At 40.1% G+C, this 21,412-nt stretch overlaps 1 protein-coding gene and 1 long non-coding RNA gene across 7 annotated transcripts in view; one reads left to right on the forward strand and one right to left on the reverse strand.

The window, feature by feature from the left end:
- TMEM62 (transmembrane protein 62) overlaps positions 1–21,412 on the forward strand; it is a 70,028-nt gene that overhangs the window by 1,957 nt on the left and 46,659 nt on the right. For 4 of the 6 annotated variants that reach the window (XM_067744877.1, XM_067744835.1, XM_067744825.1 and 1 more), the window contains exon 2: positions 5,660–5,765. The gene's annotated coding sequence lies outside the window, so the exon portion shown is untranslated. The remainder of the gene's footprint in view (positions 1–5,659; positions 5,766–21,412) is intronic. The other 2 variants (XM_067744854.1, XM_067744863.1) reach the window with 1 other exon arrangement.
- LOC137228042 (uncharacterized) lies at positions 9,724–10,508 on the reverse strand. Its single transcript, XR_010945119.1, has 2 exons — positions 10,375–10,508; positions 9,724–10,103 (listed from the first exon to the last, which is right to left on the reverse strand). It is a non-coding gene; the product is annotated as an uncharacterized lncRNA (long non-coding RNA).

Consider the following 21,412-nt stretch of genomic DNA (forward strand, 5'->3'; position numbering starts at 1 on the left):
CAGTAGCCCCCGCTAACCACAACTAGAGAAAGCCCACGCTCAGCAACAAAGACCCAACACAGCCAAAAATAAATAAATAAATTTATTAAAAAACAAAATACTCATCATTTTTTATAAATATATGAAAAAAACCTAACTAGTAAGCAAATAAGTGCAAATTAAAGAAAAATGGATTCCATTTATTGCCTGTAAATTTGGTGAGGTTTTTTTGTTTGTTTTCTTAAAGATAATCACCGTTGTTGATAAGCTGGAAGGATACTCATATATTGTTATGTAAAATGCAAGTGTAAATTGGTAAACCTGCAGGAAAGCAATGTGGCAACCTTCCGGATCCTTTTTTTTTTTTTTTTTAATGCATACACTTTGGCCTAGCAATTCCATTTTTAAGACTGTATCCTAGAGAAATAATTCAGGGTGCAAGTGAAGTTTTAACTACATCATTACTGGCAATGGAGAAAAATTAGAAACAACTCAAATGCCCGCAGTAAAGGACACTGGCTAAATAAACTGTGGTCACACATACAGTGTAGTACTCTGTAGCCTTTAAAAAATATTTTAGAACATTGGTTCTTAAAGTGTGGCCCACAGACCCCATGAGAGTTCCCAAGATTCGGAAAGTTCGTGAGGTAAAAACTTTTTATGGTAATGGCAAAGAAGTTACGTGTCTTTTTAAACAACCATGTTGGTATTTGTAATTACTGCTGCAGAGGCAATGGTGGATGAAACTGCTGGCTGCAACACAAAATAAAGGCAGTGGCACCAAAAATAACTAGGCACCAAAGTCACTGGTAATTTCTTCACCACCATTCCCTTGCACTTGAAAAAGTCAGGGGGCCGGGGCGGCGGGGGGGGGCTGTTTCTCTTAACAATGTTCTTGATGAAACAGTAAAAATTATTAATTTTATTAAATCTCAACCTGTGAGTCTTTTAAATATTCTGTATGATGAAATGGGAAGCACACATAAAACTTTTCTGCTGTATCCAAAGTATGATTGTTGACTTGAAGAGAAACATTTCTGTGATGGAGTTGCTAGCTGAACCAGCCACCATTTTCATGGAACACCATATTTACTTAAAACAACTGACAGATATTCTAGGGTTATGAGATTCTGGAGCAAGTAAAAGATAGAATGAGAAGGCAGGCATTTTCTCAAATATGAACAAATAAGCCATTCTCATCAAGGAAAACAACAGTTTTTGTCTACAATAAAATTCAAGCTTTCAAGTGAATGTTTTGTGGAGAACTTGTATCTGCCACTGTGAGTTTGACAAAGTCCCAGTGAATTTGGTAGGATATTAAAACATGTGGTTTTGGGGGGTATTGTGTAATGAAAAGTATTGACATTTGGAAGATCTGTATAAGTCAATGAACCAATATTTTCCAAATGACAAATGCAGGATGTTATGAAATCCAGTATGGGTAAAAGATCTGTTCACATTGCTAAATAGACCAGTAGAATTTAATGTTATGGAGTACAAAAATTTCAGATTCCGTATTGAATTGATCTTTAAGATTTTACTATTGGCCCAGTTCTGATGTAAATTCAAAGAATAATATCCACAGTTATCTGAAAACACTTAAAATACTCCCTTTTCCAACTAGGTATCTGTGTGAGGCCAGAGTTTCTTCATATACTTGAACCAAAACAACATATCACAGTAGATGGAATGAAGAAAGAGACACGAGGGCTTCCCTGGTGGCGCAGTGGTTGAGAGTCCGCCTGCCGATGCAGGGGACGCGGGTTCGTGCCCCGGTCTGGGAAGATCCCATATGCCGCGGAGCGGCTGGGCCTGTGAGCCATGGCGGCTGAGCCTGCGCGTCTGGAGCCTGTGCTCCGCAATGGGAGAGGCCACAACAGTGAGAGGCCCACATACCGCAAAAAAAAAAAGAGACACGAGAACCCAGCTGTCTTCTGTTAAAGAAATTTGCAAAAATGTAAAACATTGCCACACTTTTTGTTTGTTTTGGATAATCTATTTTTCACTTACAATTTTATTTATTTTAACATGTATTGGGTTGGTAATTGTTATTTTAGACAAATTGATATTTTTAAATTTTCCTCCGTTTTAGTTTCTAATACAATAAATATAATAGATATAACCCACATAAACAGAAGAACTTGGAGTTCCCTAATTTTTTTTTCTTTTTAAAAATTTATTTATTTATTTATTTGGCTGCGTCGGGTCTTAGTTGCAGCATGTGGGATCTTTTGTTGTGGCGCACAGGCTCTTCGTTGTGGCACTCAGGCTCCAGAACACCGGCTCAGTAGTTACAGCACGCAGGCTCCAGACAGCGTGGGCTCAGTAGTTGTGGCACACGGACTTAGTTGCCCCTGTGGCATGTGGGATCTTAGTTCCCCCCATGGCGTGTGGGATCTTAGTTCCCCGACTAGGGATCAAACCCACGTCTCCTGCATTGGAAGGCAGATTCTTAACCACTGGACCACCAGGGAAGTCCCAATAAAAATGGCTTTAATCTTTGCCTGGCAAAGGGGAAAACACAGCAGGCTAGCACCTCAAGAATCAAGTTCCCTAATTTTTAAGAGTGTAAAAGGACCTTGGACTTCCCTGGCGGTCCAGTGGTTAAGACTCTGCACTTCCACTGCAGGGGGCATAGGTTCAATCCCTTGTTGGGGAACTAAGATCTGGCACACTACGTGGCTCAGCTTAAAAAAAAAAAAAAAAGGTATAAAAGGATCTCAAGACGACAATTTGAGAACTACTGTCGTAGAGGCATTCTTATTGACTTAGGAAGATTTTTTTTTCAGTATTTATTTATTTATTTGGCTGTGCCAGGTCTCAGTTGCGGCAGGCAGGCTCCTTAGTTGTGGCATGCGAACTCTTAGTTGCGGCATGCATGTGGGATCTAGTTCTCTGACCAGGGATCGAACCCGGGCCCCCTGCATTGGGAGCACATCTTAACCACCGCACCACCAGGGAAGTCCCAGAAACTTTTATTTTCTACTTTGTGTATTTTCTAGTTTTTCTTACAATTAATATTTCTTACTTGTTTAAAAAATATTTTAATCTACCTCTTTTTTAAGATAGAAAAAATACTGAATACCCAGCTAGATAGATAGTAGATGGATACCCAATCTATCCAGATCAAAAAGCTTCCTTGATAATGTCTTTCCTGATCTAGCCAGTTGTGGTGGATCTTTCCCTCCCCTTGGAGGAACTAGTAGCTATACAGCTCTAATATGTTAGTTCCTTAAGTGCAGGAACCAAGACACGTACATAGAAATGTCAACTACTGCGTGAAAGGTTTTAGTTGCATGTTAAAGTATGTTAAAATAACTCTCAAAACAATCCCATGATGTTGTTCTCATTATCACCATTGTACAGACAAGGAAATTAAAGTTTGAACAAGTGAGGTTGCTTGTTCAAACCTGCAATTACTAAGTAATAAAACCTGTATTCAAAACCTAGTTCTGACTAGCTTCAAAATTTGTGCCTTTAGCCACTGCACTCTCCTACCTCCTATTTTTTTAAAAAAAGAAACTTAAGTCTCTTTTACCATTTTATATAATATAAATGTCTTCATCAGGTATCTGGCAAACATTTAACATCCTAGCACATTTATATTAGACATTTTACAGGGCATGAACCAGATAAAATAGATACAAACTTATGATTTATCATTGCTCTTTTCTTATCTAGACCAAGGTGTGGTTTGGCCTAGTTTAGAATAAGATTATTAATTTCTTTGATTCTTATGCAAAGACACACTTTTTTCAATTAACATCAGTTCACAGTAACTTTTGTGAGTAAGTAAGCTACAAGGTCATTTTTCAGGTGCCATTTTACTGTTTGACACATTAACAACTGACACTTTCTGGATGCCCCAGGATGACACAGTCAGTTGGGACAGCCATGCTCAGAACTGTTTTCCTTAGAATACTCATATATGGGTTATGCTGTAGGCTTTCAACCCTGGTTACACATTAGGATCACCTGGGATCTTTTTAAAACTTCCAATGCCAGGCCTCATTCTAGTGATTCTGATTTAATTAGAAAGGGGTGAGACCTGAATTTTCATTTTTTTAAACCTCCCCCACGTGATCCTAATGAGCAATCAGAGTTAAGAACCCCTGGGTGATTCCATTTTAACTGATCTCATTCGCTGGGATTATTTTCGTATATAGGATGATAGTAGGGCCTACATAATTCCTCCTGCCTGGTACAAACCCTTGATATTCCTCATCGAGATTAGGTAAGAGCAGCCTTCCTAGTTGGTCTCCTTATTTCCTCTCTCTTGCTCATATCATCCTCTGTCCTCCTGCCAGAATTATTAAGAATAAATCTGATCATGTGACTCTTACCTAAATGTATTAGACAACTGCTCTAGGATAAAACTTAACCCTTAAGCATGGCATTCAAAGCCCTTCTCAACCTAGCTTGAAATGATTTTTGCTAGTCTTATCTCCCTTGCCACCCCTCTTCTTAAACTATCCACACTGTGTTTTCCACACACCATGCCATCTCATAGTTCTGTGCTTTCACATAGGTTAGTCCCTTGGCCTAGAGTGCCCACCTCCTTCACCACAACTCTTTCTATAAAGAGATGCTGACTGCTTCTTTAGGGATCAGCTTATATATGACTCCCTCTGAGTTTTCTGATTCTCTCATTCTCCAACAGGTGGAATTGTTCTGTGTTTTCATGGCACTTTAAATGCCTCTGGCCCTGTACTTATCATGTGATGGAGTTATTTCAATGCCTGTTAACCCTACTAGGCTGTGAGCTTCTTGAGAGCAGGAAGTCTGTCTCAGCTTTGTATACATAGCACAGAGTGGCTGCCTGCCATATCATGGACGCTTAAAATTTATGGAAAAAACTCAGAAAAGACTAAAATACTACACGATACAAATTATTGTATTTGAAATTTATAAATGGTTCTTAAAATACAATCTTAAAAAACTCACAAAATATTCATTGGTCCCACAATAATTTAGAAATCCAGGTTAGAAACTAGCACTTATATTTATTTCATAATCAGAGGCTTCTTTCTAGGGATCTTAGAGTTTTCAACCTGAGGCCTTCTTAAAATGCAAGTTATATTTGAGGAGGATAACTTCCTATCAGATTACCTTGTAGTAGGGATTAGTTTAACAGATGCCTGAAATCCAAGTTCTATGAATTGTACATGGTGTTAGAGGTTGGGTTTCAAATGAAACTGACTGAAGCAGAGTTTAGCATACAGGTTTATTAGGGAGATTTCTTGGGATCAATACCTGTAGGAAGGGGAAAGAATGGGAAAGAAACATCACTAGGCTGAGGGAGAAGCTGAGCTGCAATGCAGTCTGAATGAAGGACTCAGCCAACTCCCTGGGGATTTCTGAAGCTGGACTCGCTCTTCAGAATTGGGACCAGGGTGGCTAGGCCTTTATATCCTCACTTTGATCAGTCCTTAGATGTGGCAGCCATGGCAAGAGGGGTCACCTTGAACAAGGCAGGCCTCTTCAGCAGAGGCAATTATTCCCTTCCAGCTGAGGCAATGCAGCCAGCAGCACTGCCAGCAGCTAGGGAAGTAAGTCCTTCATTCCTGAAGGGGGATTTGGGCTGCACATCATGGTTTCCAACACAGATAGGAATGGTGAGAAACAAAGGGCTGGAAAAAGGCAGCTAAAAAAGCCCAAAGACAAATCTTATCTTCTTCAGTTTAGCCTATGCTCTTGTGAGGCTGTGTGACACGTGGAGACTATGGAACTCCGAATGCCAGCGATTTGAATCCTGATTTCACCACTTCCTACCTGCAAAGAATTAGGTAAGTCTCATAGAGTCTCTCAGCCTCAATTTTCTCATCTATAACTGTGATGAAAAAATTTCCCTGATTAGGTAGTTGCAATAATTAAACAAGAAAACATATGTGAAACTACTTTGTCGATTATCAAGTGCCATACAAATACATGGTGTTGTTACAAATATTTGATTTATTGATTAAGTTAACTAGTTCAAAAACTAAGTATCTGTTTAAGTTCTCTGTTCAAAAACTAGCAGGTAGCAGAGAGGGAGTACAACTCTTTTGTATTGTTTCCTCTTTAGCTCTTGCTCGGTATGCTCCATTGATCCAAGAGGCTGCCAAGATGCCTACCTTAAAATTTCTTTTACTTTTTAAAAAAATTTTATTTATTTATTTTTTGCTGCATTGGGTCTTAGTTGCTGTGTGCAGGCTTTTCTAGTTGTGGCGAGCAGGAGCTAGTCTTAGTTGTGGTGCGCGGGCTTCTCATTGTGCTGGCTTCTCTTGTTGCAGAGCACGGGCTCTAGGTGCATGGGCTTCAGTATTTGTTTCACGCGGGCTCAGTAGTTGTGGCTCACGGGCTCTAGTGCGCAGGCTCAGTAGTTGTGGCACAGAGGCTTAGTTGCTCTGCAGCATGTGGGATCTTCCCGGACCAGGCCCGTGTCCCCTGCGGATTCTTAACCACTGTGCCACTGTAGGCAGATTCTTAACCACTGTGCCACCAGGGAAGCCCTACTATTTTTTTTTAACTTTTTAAAAACCATATTTCAATGCAATAACTTCCTTACCTAACAATGTATGTGGATTTGGTAGTATTGTCTTGGGCCAGAGAAACTGTAATTGAATTATATGTGAGCTATTTCTATATTAACATGTTCCAAGGATATAATTTATGGCCTTTATACATGAAGCTCTAAAGGTGGGGACTGATGATCTCAGAACAGAAGGCAGCTCAGGAACTCAGGAGGAGAATGGCAGAGGATGGAGATACAGAGGAGCTTAAGCTTTTGAGAGATGTGGGGAATGACAAAGCTGAGCTGCTGCTGATTGAAAGGGCTTAGGCAGTGAGCCCATGAGAAAATCCATTAACCCCAAATGTATTATCTCATTTACTCCTTAAAACAGTTTTGTGAAGCAAAGACTGCTATAGTCCTCATTTTAGAGGTAAGATAACAGTGGGTCAAAGAGGTTACAAGATTTGCCTAGTCACACAGCTAAAAAGTGACAGAGCTGGCTTCAACACAGATACGTCTGAGGTTCTTAGCCGCAATAGTATATTGCCTGAAAAGTGTGGTTTCAGCCTGAAACCAACGGGTACTCCTGGAGAAGAGATAATGACAAAGGGAGGGTAGTAGAAGTGGGAAAATAAGTCTATGAATAAAGTAATAAAAGAAAGAATAGTGACCTAAAAAGACCTGGCTAGGTGGGGATAATCATGTGGATAAAAAACCAGGGAGACCCAAAAAAGGCTGCGTGGGATTGAATGGATGTGCTATCTTTACCTAAAATTTCCAAAACTGCCTTATTGTTTCATTAAGGCCAAAACTGAAGGTAGAGAGTGAAAAAGAGGAGAACACAATAATTGTGACTTTGGGGGAAGAAAAAAGAAGAAAGGGAGAATTGAGTGAAAGAAATGGAGACAAGGCATGAAGAAGGCAAGGACTTGTGACCTCTGTGGAAGGGCAAGTGGAGTTGGGTTATAGAAGAGTCTAATGACCTTCCAGGCACGAGACAAAATAAGAAGAAGGGGAAATGAGCAGACAAGAGTGAAAGGAAAAAGGGGATGAAGGAAAATTAGTGGAAACAGAGAAGATAAGCTCTTAACATGATGAGGAAGAAAAAAGGAATATTACATTAATTTATTTTCAGAGTGATAAAAGGGTGACAGAATTGAGTAAATTTACTGAAAGGTCCTGTTCTTGTCATAAATACACACATACATACACTTTTTGTCACAATAATAAAAAGGCAGCAAAACTAAAACAAATTAAGTGACATAGTTTAACAATCCCAGGAACTACTTTAACCAGAACCTATAGTAATCATAAAGGCAAGGATATTGTAATAATTTATCTTACACCATGTCACTTAAGTTATACAAGCTTTTCCTAGGCATCCAATTTCCCAAGAAAACAACATATATGAAAATCTTTCTTTGAGAGTACAAAGATGCTTTAAAATTAAAGATAATTTGTCTTGAATGTAATGCTCTCATTCCATATCTTATTAACATATATCAGGGTTGTTTTGTCGGATTTTTTTTTTTGTTATTGTATTTGTATTAGTTGGCTATGTCAAAATTTTCAGTAACTATTAAGGGTAAACTGTTAAGTTTATGTGTGTGTGTGTGTGTGTGTGTTGTTGTTGTTGTTTTTCTATTTTCACTGTACGTTTTTCCTGAATGGATCTTGTAGTGTTTGAATAATTAGGTCCCAAAATATTGCATTTCAGATATGGGCTTTATGTTTTGAAGTTCAAAATAATTTATCTTTGAATATAACCACCTGCATGTAATGAAAGATACTTTTTTGTTCATAGAGATTCACAGTAATTTGATGAGATAAAGGGATCTAAGGCAATAATCTGCTAATAGCTTTTACTAGTAGTCAGCAAACTATGGTTGTCCCAGTGCTTGTTTGTATCACTCTGACCTAAGAATGGTTTTTACATTTTTAAGTTGTCATAAAAATCAAGAATAATAATATTTTGTGACATGTGAAAGTTATTTGAAATTAATATTTCAGTGTCCATAAAGTATTATTGGAACTTTGCCACTTGTCTCTGGCTACTTTCATGTTGCCACAGCAGAGCTGAGTACTTGCTACAGAGACCAGATGGCCCACAAAACCTGAAACATATATTATCTGGTCCTTTACAGAAAGTGTGTCTACCCCTGTCCTAGAAAATGATACAGCTCTGCTCCGAGTAGAAATTACATAGTTACACTGAGGTCAACCCTGAATACTGACTTAACCAAAATTGTGATACAACTGTTTTGGGAGGAGGGGTCTGGGTATGAATTAAGGTAGTCCTTGTGGTGGTTGTGAAAGAGGGTTTGTTCCTAGGTGGGAGTCAGTAGGATATCACTTAATCCTGAGAGCCCAAAACTATCATGATTGGCATGTCAAGAGAGATATGGAGGTTGATAAAAAAGAGTGAGCTCCAGAATTGAAAGTCTCCTCTGGAATTGTGAATGGGGAACACTTGGGACCCAACATTTTCTTGGTAGTAAATGCCACTTTCTTAGTCACAAATCTGTTGAAATATTGATTCCTTAAACTGAGAGCATGTATAATTTTGAGTAAAATAAAAATTATATTAGAAAATAGTGCCATGAAGGGAATCAGGATATAACACCCCAAAATATGCCATTTTAGCATAAGGATTATTTTGAGCTAAAGGCAATTCATAATCAACAGATATAGGAAGGGTTCTCTGCCTTTATCTCTCCAAAATCACGGCATATATTTCCTTTTGTGAAGGTGACATACATTTCCTCCCTCCCTCTCCTGGACCAGGACGAGGAGAGAGACCTTATCACCAGAGACAGAGCCAGCACCAAGATGAGCCTGCATAAACAAATCTTACTAAAAAAAAGTAGCCCCTTATCTTCTATTAGTTCCCCCATATATTTCCTAGTTACTTCCCCACAAATGATCTCCCTTGAAGCCCAAGCCCTTTCTTCGTTAAGAAAGGTATATAAATTCCCAAGCCTAATGGCTTCTGTGAGTTACCTCTTTTCTGTGAACTCCTATGCATGTAAAAAATATTAATAAACTTGTATTCCTTTTCTCCTGTCAATCTGTCTTTTTTCAGTTGAATTCACAGGCTCCCAAATACCAAACTTAAGAGGGTAAATGAAGTTTTCCTCCCAGTCCCTCCACACCAGGTGGCTTAGTCCCATTAACAGTATTCCTGACAGGAGAGCTCAGGTGTCTCTTCACATACCGCCAAAGCCTCGGTTGGGCAGGAAGGGCTATTATTATTTTTTAAATTTATTTATTTTATTTATTTATTTTTGGCTGTGTTGGGTCTTCGTTGTTGCACGCGGACCCTCTGTAGTTGCGGTGAGCGGGGGCCACTCTTCATTGCAGTGCGCGGGCTTCTCACCGTGGTGGCCTCTCTCGTTGTGGAGCACGGGCTCCAGGCACACGGGTCTCAGCAGTTGCAGCACACGGGCTCACAGGCTCTAGAGCACAGGCTCAGCACTTGTGGCGCACGAGCCTCGTTGCCCTACGCATGTGGGATCTTCCCGGACCAGGGCTCGAACCCGTGTCTCCTGCATGGTCAGGCGGATTCTTAACCACTGCGCCACCAGGGAAGCCCAGGAAGGGCTATTATTTTTATCCAGAGCTCCCAACGTACCTAAATAGAGAAAATATGAAGAAGTTTGGCCTGTACTGCGTCCCCCCACGTCCTTGGTCTTCCCCTAGTCCTGGCTCTGTCCCTTCTGCCCTACTCAACTCCCAACTCCTTCCCTAAGTATTAGTGTTTAACCCCCAACAGTCCTTGGCGCCTGGGGAATTTGGCTTGAGGTCCTTTAATTTGGAACTCCACCTCTCTTTGGGCAGGCCACCCAGGACCACTCCCACCCCAGGCACCGACTTCAGACCCCATTGCTCGAACTCCGGCTCACCAGCACTGGCTCCTCACACTCTGGTTTCCAATGCTCAGGGGATATCATCATATCATGGGTATGACACGGGTAACTGAAGTGACAAGGGAAAAAAACTTGGCGCTGTTTACTGTCCCCATGGAAACCGCAGCCTCCCACCACCGACTGGGCGGGGCTTTAAGGGGCGCGGCCAGCGGCAGAGGGGCGGGTTCCACTCGGAACGCCCCGCCCCGCCCCCATAACGTCACTGAAGGGCTGGAGCTTTTGCCAGGAAGCGCTTCCCTAGGAGGCAGAGCAAATTAGTTAATACTGCCTAGTGTCCCTCTTGTGGCTCAATCTCCTGATCACCGTGGGCAGGTCGTGTTGAATGAGGGCTGTCCCCTGGCTCCACATTCAGGGCTTCACTAGACTGTCAAGATTTGAACGTACCTAAAGGAGAATCATGGCCAGGTTCCAAATTCTTGGGTAATAAGATGAATTGTCCTAGATTATGGGAAAGATATATTTTGTGTTTTAAGAAAAGACTACTTCTGGGACTTCCCTGGTGGTCTAGTGGTTAGGACTGTGCGCTTCCACTGCAGGAGGCACGGGTTCGATCCGGATCCCTGATTCCGGAACAAAGATCCTGCATGCCACGCGGCGGGGTGCGGTGGGGGGAACCTGGGGGGATTCAGTAGAGGCCAAACTTCTTCATATTTTCTCTGTTCAGGTACGTTGGGAGCTCTGGATAAAAATAATAGCCCTCCCTTCCCAGCCGAGGCTTTGGAGATACGTGAAGAGACACCTGAGCTCTCCTGTCAGGAATACTGTTAATGGGACTAAGCCACCTGGTGTGGAGGGAGTGTGTGTGTGGGGGGGAGCAACTTCAGAAAGTTGGGAAAACAAAAAAATTATGTGCAGGCAGAACTTGAATAAATATAAAGGATGTAAAGCTAATATATATGTTTATGTATGTACAAATTAAGCATCTACATTGAATTGAACGTTTCCATTTGTAAAAATTGTCAAATTATTTTTACTATTCTAGTAAGATTATCCCAGCTTCCTGTTAGTCTGTAATTTACATGAGTGGTTATTCTTAGCCTTTTATTTGTCTTGTTCATTGACTAGAGTTCCTGGATTGTCTCAGTTGGGTCATCATGTTCCTTGTCAAGAAATATTTCCTTACTTTTTAACATTAGGGACTGTTTTTTTTCTTTCTTTCTTTCTTTCTTTTTTTTTCTTTTTGGCTGCACCTCGCAGCATGTGGGATCTTAGTTCCCAGACAAGGGATCAAACCCGTCCTCTGCAGTGGAAGCAGAGTCTTAACCACTGGACCACCAGGGAAGTCTGGGACCAGGCATGATTTCTTAAATGCCAGCAATTTGAATGTTGCAGGGTTGGAACACAGGTGTAAAAATGAAACATGTATGGAAGCCAATCCAGTATACCCTCTGCAAATTTGAAAAGGCATTTATTTACGTATGGTGAATGCTTAGTGGTTTGAATGATGATTGTTTGCTCTGGGGTGGAAAAGTTAGCCTATCTTCAGAGAGGGGGACTTGTCTTATCTCATGATCAGTTTAGAAAACAAAACAATATGAACCTAAGCTGAGTCTTGTGTGTTGTAGTTTCTTAGGACAGGGCGGAAAGTAAGCTCATCACACGAGATGAATTGTGCCAAAGCACAGCAGTAGAGGGCTGCCGCTCGCTCAGGCAAAACAGCGCCGTCTGTCTTGCTGTGGTAACTTTTATTAAAGCATTATCTAGATTTACACTTTAAGACTTGTTTTCTTAACATTTCAGAAGTGCCAAAGCAGCAACCTATGTTTTTATTAATTATACAAGCAATAATTGGCTTTCGTGAGCACCTGCCGTGCTTCGTCCTTGAGCGCAAGAACAGCATAAAGTTCCCACCATTATTTTGATTATACTGAAGTAGCACAAGGACATTTCCTTGCGTTCCCACCACTCTGATTATACTGAGGACATCTCATGGATCAGTGCCCAAAGCACTCAATGCTTCTTTTGCAGGCCCCCGGTTTGCCGGGGGGGGGCGCTCGAAGCATTCAGAACTGTTCACAACTCTGGCTTATTCGCATGCCCCCGGTTTGCCGGGGGTGGGGGGGGTGCTCAAAGCAATCAGGACTGTTTGCAGTTCTGGCTTATTCGCCAGCCTCCAGTTTTCGGGGGGGGGGGCTCATGGGTCACGTCTCCTTTCCATTGTCCTCAGTTATCCCACTACATTGTGCTTACTAAAGGAAATATAAATTTTAAAGAAGAAGCAAAGAAAGAAAGAAAATTATAGAATGGTACCACTGTCCTCATTTTCTGATTCAGTTTCTTCGCAGCTTCTACTCCTGCTACCTGTCCCAAGAGTGCTGATTTCTGAGCTGAGAAAAGTGGGACGGGGGAGGGGGGGTGGCTATCTGTCCTCTCAGGGAGGCTGTGAACCATAGCAAACCGATTTGGGGGCAGATTCACTTGAAGAAAGAGTTTCCCATATTAAGCTAAGAAGCAGGGGTCATTGAGGTCAATAGGGTCAAAGGATGTGGAGAGGGTGGTCCACTGTAGTCTTTAGTCTTGGACTAAGATCATTCCCACAGCTGGGATCAACCCTCTGTTAGAATGAGGAAAGTCCTGAGAATGTGGAGAAGTAATCAGGGTTGGAGACATCAGCACCAATTTTGGAAGAATCAGTCCTCAGATCAGAAATTTCATTTCTGAGTTTGGCTTGGCTTGTCAGGGCTAGCTTCATTTTAGAGATAAGGATTTCCACACTCAGGGAATCATTTCTGGAGTGAAACTCAGATTGCTTGTTCAAATTGAGTCAGACATAGGTTAGGGGGCGTAAATAGACCTGGATCTTGGTTTTACTCTAAGCCCTGGATCTAAGCCCTGGATCATTTAGGGCACTCTGGTCAGAGGATGCTGGCACTGCAGGTGATGAAACACAAGAGCATTTCAGCCATAGTGGAGGGGAAAGGGTGTGGAAAAAGAGGATCAGACAAATAAAGAATTTGCCAAAGGTAACACAACTAGGAAGAAATAGAGTCAGGATGTGAATCAAGATCCATAAGACTCTAGGGAATGTGCTCTTCACTGAGGCTCCTGGGCATGGAGATGTGGAAGTGATTGGGAAGGAATGAGACTAAATGCTCAATGGAAAGAACTTTGTTAAGACATGCAGGAAATAGCTCAGTCTACCAGGAGAATAAAGTCTAGTTTGGAGGACTTCTCTGGTGGCGCAGTGGTTAGGAATCTGCCTGCTAAGGCAGGGGACACGGGTTCGAGCCCTGGTCCAGGAAGATCCCACATGCCGTGGAGCAATGAAGCCCGTGAGCCACAACTACTGAGCCTGCACTCTGGAGCCCACAAAACACAACTACTGAGCCCTCATGCCACAACTACCGAAGCCCATGTACCTGGAGCCTGTGCTACGCAACAAGAGAAGCCACCACAATGAGAAGCCCTCACGCCGCAACTAGAGAAAGTCCGCGCATAGCAAAGAAGACCCAACACAGCCAAAAATAAAATATAAATTTTTAAAAAAATCTAGTTTTTTGGAAGGAGTTATATGCCCTAGTTTGCAGATGACTACTTCAATCCTGGGGTTCAAGTGGTTTGGTGAACACATTAAATAGACATGAGCAAATTTCTTTGTCCAGGATCTGAGTAAATTCTAGGAAGAGGACCCACATGGGACCCATGATGGACCCACGATGGTTTGAGAACCTGTCGATGCAGCTTGCCAACCAACTATATATTCTATACAGGCGTCTTTTCCCTTAAAATGTGGCAGTGTTCCAATAAAACTTTATGTGTGGTAGGACTTCCCGGATGGTCCAGTGGTAAAGAATCCACCTTCCAATTCAGGGGATGCGGGTTCAATCGCTAGTCAGGGAAGTAAGATCCCACGTGCCATGGGGCAACTAAGTTCACGTCAAAGCTACTGAGCCCGCACGCCTCAACTAGAGAGCCCGCGTGCAGCAAACTGCAGAGCCCATGTGCTCTGGAGCCTGCACACCAAAACTAGAGAGAAGCCCGCACGCCCCATTGAAGATCTTGTGCACCGCAATGGAAGATCCTGCCTGCCGCAACTAAGACATGATGCAACCAAAAATTAATTAATTAATTAATTTAATTTAATTTTAAAAACTTTCTATGTGGACACTGAAACTTGAAAAAATGGAGGTGAGCTGAGTATAAGCAATACGTGGAGCACTGTATTACTAACAGTGATAAAAGGCAAAAGAAATCCCTAGGCACAGAGTGAAAGCAGATACCCAGACAACAGCTGTGCACCAGACATGGTGAAAAAACAGACCAGGTTAGAAATTAGAAAGCTCTGGGAGACGCTGCTTCTGAAAAATCAGACTGACACAATACTTGAAGTGTTTAAAAATGCCAAGTAGAAGTTCAGACAATTAGTGCTAAGAACTTGAAAAACAAAACATATAGAAAAACCAAGATAATTCATCACTGTAGGAAAAGGAGTTGTGTAAGATAAGAATAGTTGTCCTAGAGCAGGGGTTAGCAAAATGTGGCCCCCAATCCACCTGCTGCCTGTTTTTGTACAGCCTTCAGGCTAACAATAGTTTTTACATTTCAGATGGTTGAAAAATAAATCAAAAGAAGAATATTTCATAATATATGAAAAATACATGAACTTCAAATTTCAGTGTCCATATGTAAAGTTTTATTGGAACACTGCCACTTCATTCATTTATGTATTGACTCTGGCTTCTTTTGGGTAGAGTTGAATAATTGCAAAAGAGACAATCTGGTCCATTAAACCTGAAACATTTACTATCAGGTCCTTTATAGAAAAAATTTGCTAACCCAAAACAAACAAAATTTTTTTTCTCTTTATGTGGTCATTGTTAACAACTCAGAAAATATGTATAAGCAAAGAGAAGAAAATATAAATAACCTATAATTTCATAAAATCTCACTATCCCAAGATAAGCATTATTGACAGTTTGCTATACATGTTTCCAGGCTTTTTTCTGTGTGTGTGTGTGTGTGTGTGTGTGTGTGTGTAAAGTGACATTATACTGTACAGCTTTATAAAATACTCATTATGTTATTAACATATTTTCATAACATTAATATTTTTCTTCAAAATTGTTTTAAGATTATTGCATGTAATTCCTTTATATGGCTGTGACATTTTATTTTTAAGACTCTTATTGTGGAACATTTACTGTAGTTTGTTTCTAGTTTTCTCCTATTATAAATTTTGCTTTATTTTTAAATTTTTAAAATTATGTATTTATTTATTTTTTGGCCACGCGACTTCCAGGGATCTTAGTTCCCTGACCAGGGGTTGATCCCTGCCCCCAGCAGTGAGAGTGCCAAGTTCTAACCACTGGACCACCAGGGAATTCCTAAATTTTGCTTTAATAAACATACTTACTGGTAAATTTCTATAAACATCCATATTTTTCCGTAGGATAAATTGTAAGTAGAAATACTTAGGATAAGTTGTAAGCTGAATGTACATTTTAATATTTTTTATACTTTGATGGATAAAGTATGAATTTATTATATTTTTATTAAATGTATCTCATAAGAATTTTGTGTTAAATATTTTATACTACTAAAGATTACATGTAACATGTGTACAAGTTAAAGAGTAACGGTAGAGGGCTTCCCAGGTGGCGCAGTGGTTTGGAGTCTGCCTGCCGATGCAGGGGACACGGGTTCATGCCCCAGTCTGGGAAGATCCCACATGCCGCGGAGCGGCTGGGCCCGTGAGCCATGGCCGCTGAGCCTGCGCGTCCGGAGCCTGTGCTCCGCAACAGCAGAGGCCACAACAGTGAGAGGCCCGCATACCACAAAAAAAAAAAAAAAAGAATAACGGTAGAATGAATACCAGTGTATCAACCACCAGCTTAAGAAATAAAGGCTAATTTTTAAAAATATTTATTTATTTATTTGGCAGCACTGGGTCTCAGTTGCAGCACGTGGGATCTTTGTTGTGACATGTGGGCTCTTTAGTTGCAGCATGCGGGATCTTTCATTGCAGCATGCGATCTCTTAGTTGCAGCATGTAGGAGCTAGTTCCCTGACCAGAGATCGAGCCCGGGCCCCCTGCATTGGGAGCTCAGAGTGTTAGCCACTGGACCACCAGGGAAGTCCCAAAGGCTAATTTTTGAATATTAAAAATAAATAATAATAATGTGACCAAAATATTTTTCTGGTAGTATTTAGTTTTAATGACTGATTTTGGTGCTTTTTCTGACTTTTGATGAAGCCATTAGTCCTCTGCATTTTTTTTTTTAATTTAAAGCTTGTGGATTCATGCTTCATTGAAGGGACGGCAGAGTGGCATTTGTATCACAGGAAAGTGAAAGCTGACAATCTTATGATTGTTTGTAAATCTGTTTCATACATTTAAATAGATGTAAAGAATAGATTTGAAGTTAACCAAACTTGCCTTGATTGACTCATTCCAAAGTGGCTATCTGGTCATTGTCTCTTTTACTCAACCGTAAAATGACTTATGAATGGTGATCATTTTAATAGTGACCTAGGTTCAAGCCTCCTACCTCTATTTTTTTTTAGTTTACTACTTATTCTTATTTTAGGAATTGTGGTAAAATATAAATAACACAAAATTTACTATTTTAATTTTTAAAGTGTACATTGTGTACATTTTTGTTGTCGACCCCAAGTCTGTGCACCTGACAAACGGTGATGCCAAACAAACAGAAATGTCAGAGTTCTGAGGAGAGAAAGGTTTATCGCAAGGGCCAAGCAAGAAGTAAAGGTGGCTCATACTCAAGAGACCTGAACTCCCTGATGGTCTTCAGAGAAGGGTTTTTAAAGGCAAATTTTGGGGGAAGGGCTGCAGGATGCATGAATTTCTTCTGATTGTTTGGTGGTGAGGTAACAGGGTGGTGTTTCAGGAATCACAATATTCAGTCTTCTGGTTTCAGCCAGTCTGGGCTCTATGTGCTTGTGCTTGGTATGTAGTCACCATCCTCCACCTAGGTGGGGGCCTTAGTTCCTGTAGAAGAGCTCAAAGATATGTATCAGATTGTTATCTATATCCCTTCAGGAGAAATGAGGACTGCTTTATCACCTCACTATTGTTTCTTGACTTCTTTTCCTTTGTTTCTTCACCCTCTCACTTCCCTAATTAGTAACGGTTTGAATATGCCCTTTGGAGCTCAGGGAAGGTCTAGGAAGGCCTGCAGGGACCTACTTAGTTTTAATCCCCCCTTTTCTTTGATACTCCTCAATCTTTTTTTCTTTTTTTTTCCTGTTACTTTATTTTTAATCTCTTTTAACATTTTTATTAGAGTATAATTGCTTTACAATGTTTTGTTAGTTTCTGCTGTATAACAAAGTGAATCAGCTATACATATACATATATCCACATATCTCCTCCCTCTTGCATCTCCCTCACAACCTGCGTATCCCACCCCTCTAGGTGGTCACAAAGCACAGAGCTGAACTCTCTGTTCTATGCAGCTGCTTCCTACTAGCTATGTATTTCATATTTGGTAGTGTATATATGTCCCTGCCACTCACTCACTTTGTCCCAGCTAATCCTTCCCCCTCCCTGTGTCCTCAAGTCCATTCTTTACGTCTGGGTCTTTATTGCTGTCCTGCCCCTAGATTCTTCAGAACCATTTAAATTTTTTTAGATTCCGTATATATGTGTTAGCGTATGGTATTTGTCTGTCTATTTCTGACTTACTTCACTCTGTATGACAGTCTCTAGGTCCACCCACCTCACTACAAATAACTCAATTTCATTTCTTTTTATGGCTGAGTAATATTCCATTGTATGTATGTGCCACATCTTTATCAATTCATCTGTCGATGGACACTTAGGTTGCTTCCATTTCCTGGCTATTGTAAATAGACCTGCAATGAATATTGTAGTACATGACTCTTTTTGAATTATGGTTTTCTCAGGGTATATGCCCAGTAGTGGGATTGCTGGGTTGTATGGTAGTTCTATTTTTAGTTTTTTTTTTTTTTTTTTTTTAGTTTTTTAATGAAGCTCCATACTGTTCTCCACAGTGGCTGTATCAATTTACATTCCCACCAACAGTGAAAGAGGGTTCCCTTTTCTCCACATCCTCTCCAGCATTTATTGTTTGTAGATTTTCTGATGATGGCCATTCTGACCGGTGTGAGGTGATACTTCATTGTAGTTTTGATTTGAATTTCTCTGATAATTAGTGCTGTTGAGCATCTTTTCATGTGCCTATTGGCCATCTGTATGTCTTCTTTGCTGAAATGTTTATTTAGATCTTCTGCCCATTTTTTGATTGGGTTGTTTGTTTTTTTGATATTGAGCTGCATGAGTTGTTTGTATAATTTGGAGATTAATCCATTGTCTGTTGCTTCATTTGCAAATATTTTCTCCCATTCTGAGGGTTGCCTTTCATCTTGTTTATGATTTCCCTTGTGCTGTAAAATCTTTTAAGTTTCACTGGGTCCCATTTGTTTATTTTTGTTTTTATTTCCATTTCTCTAGGAGGTGGGCCAAAAAGGATCTTGCTGTGATTTATGTCATAGTGTGTTCTGCCTACGTTTTCTCCTAAGCATTTTATATTGTCTGGCCTTAACATTTAGGTCTTTAATCCATTTTGAGTTATTTTTGTGTATGGTGTTAGGGAGTGTTCTAATTTCATTCTTTTAAATGTAACTGTCCAGTTTTCCCAGCACCACTTATTGAAGAGACTGTCTTTTTTCCATTGTATATTCTTGCCTCCTTTATCAAAGATAAGGTGACCATATGTGCGTGGGTTTATCTCTGGGCTTTCTATCCTGTTCCATTGATCTATATTTCTGTTTTTGTGCCAGTTCCATATTGTCTTGATTACTGTAGCTTTGTAGTATAGTCTGAAGTCAGGGAGCCTGATTCCTCCAGCTCCATTTTTCTTTCTCAAGATTGCTTTGACTATTCGGGGTCTTTTGTGTTTCCATACAAATTGTGAAATGTTTTGTTCTACTTCTGTGAAAAATGCCATTGGTGTCTATGCCAATAGATTGCTTTGGGTAGTATAGTAATTTTCACAATGTTGATTCTTCCAATTGAAGTACATGATATATCTTTCCATCTGTTTTTGTATCATCTTTAATTTCTTTCATCAGTGTCTTATAGTTTTCTGCATACAGGTATTTTGTCTCCTTAGGTAGGTTTATTCCTAGGTACTGTATCTTTTTGTTGCAATGATAAATGGGAGTATTTCCTTAATTTCTCTTTCAGATTTTTCATCATTAGTGTAAAGGAATACAAGAGATTTCTGTGCATTAATTTTGTATCCTGCAACTTTACCAAATTCATTGATTAGCTCTAGTAGTTTTCTGGTGGCATCTTTAGGATTCTCTATCTATGGTATCATGTCATCTGCAAACAGTGACAATTTTACTTCTTCTTTTCCATTTTGTATCCTTTTATTTCTTTTTCTTCTCTGATTACTGTGGCTAGGACTTCCAAATCTATGTTGAATAATGGTGGCAAGAGTGGACATCCTCATCTTGTTCCTGATCTTAGAGGAAATGCTTTCAGTTTTTCACCATTGAGAGTGATGTTTGCTGTGGGTTTCTCATATATGGCCTTTATTATGTTGAGGAAAGTACCCTCCATGCCTACTTTCTGGAGGGTTTTTATCATAAATGGGTGTTTAACTTTGTCAAAAGCTTTTTCTGCATCTATTGAGATGATCATATGGTTTTTATTCTTCAGTTTGTTAATATGGTGTATCACATTGAATGATTTAAATATATTGAAGAATCCTTGCATTCCTGGGATAAACTCCACTTGATAATGGTCTATGATCCTTTTAATGTGCTATTGGATTCTTTTTGCTAGTATTTTGCTGGGATTTTTGCATCTATGTTCATCCGTGATATTGGCCTGTAGTTTTCTTTCTTTGTGACATCTTTGTCTGGTTTTGGTATCAGGGTGATGGTGGCCTCATAGAATGAGTTTGGGAGTGTTCCTCCCTCTGCTATTTTGGAAGAGTTTGAGAAGAATAGGTGTTAGCTCTTCTCTAAATGTTTGATAGAATTCGCCTGTGAAGCCATCTGGTCCTGGGTTTTTGATTATTGGAAGATTTTTAATCACAGTCTCAATTTCAGTGCTTGTGATTAGTCTGTTTTTATTTTCTATTTCTTCCTAGTTCAGTCTCAGAAGGTTGTGCTTTTCTAAGAATTTGTCCATTTCTTCCAGGTTGTCCATTTTATTGGCATATAGTTGCTTGTAGTAATCTCTTATGATCCTTTGTATTTCTGCAGTGTCAGTTGTTACTTTTCCTTTTTCATTTCTAATTCTGTTGATCTGAGTCTTCTCCCTTTTTTTCTTGATGTGTCTGGCTAATGGTTTATCAATTTTGTTTATCTTCTGAAAAAGTCAGCTTTTTTTAAATTTTATTTATTTATTTTTTTGGGGTACGCGGGCCTCTCACTGTTGTGGCCTCTCCCGTTGTGGAGCACAGGCTCCGGACGTGCAGGCTCAGTAGCCATGGCTCACAGGCCCAGCCGCTCTGCGGCATGTGGGATCTTCCTGGACCGGTGAACAAACCCGTGTCCCCTGCATCAGCAGGTGGACTCTCAACCACTGCGCCACCAGGGAAGCCCCCAAACCAGCTTTTAGTTTTATTGATCCTTGCTATCGTTTCCTTCATTTCTTTCTGATCTGATCTTTATAATTTCTTTCCTTCTGCTAACTTTGGGGTTTTCTTGTTCTTCTTTCTCTAATTGCTTTAGGTGTAAGGTTAGGTTGTCTATTTGAGATGTTTCTTGTTTCTTGAGGTAGGATTGTATTGCTGTAAACTTCCCTCTTAGAACTGTTTATGCTGCATCCCATAGGTTTTGAAGTGTCGTGTTTTCAGTGTCATTTGTTTCTAGGTATTTTTTGGTTTCCTCTTTGATTTCTTCAGTGATCTCTTGGTTATTTAGCAGTGTTGTTTAGCCTCCATGTGTTTGTATTTTTTACAGATTTTTTTCTTGTAATTGATATCTAGTTTCATGGCATTGTAGTCAGAAAAGATACCTGATACAATTTCAGTTTTCTTAAATTTACCAGTGCTTGGTTTGTGACCCAAGATAT

The sequence above is a fragment of the Pseudorca crassidens genome, chromosome 1 (assembly GCF_039906515.1).
Source record: "Pseudorca crassidens isolate mPseCra1 chromosome 1, mPseCra1.hap1, whole genome shotgun sequence".
NCBI classification, from domain to species: Eukaryota; Metazoa; Chordata; class Mammalia; order Artiodactyla; family Delphinidae; genus Pseudorca; species Pseudorca crassidens.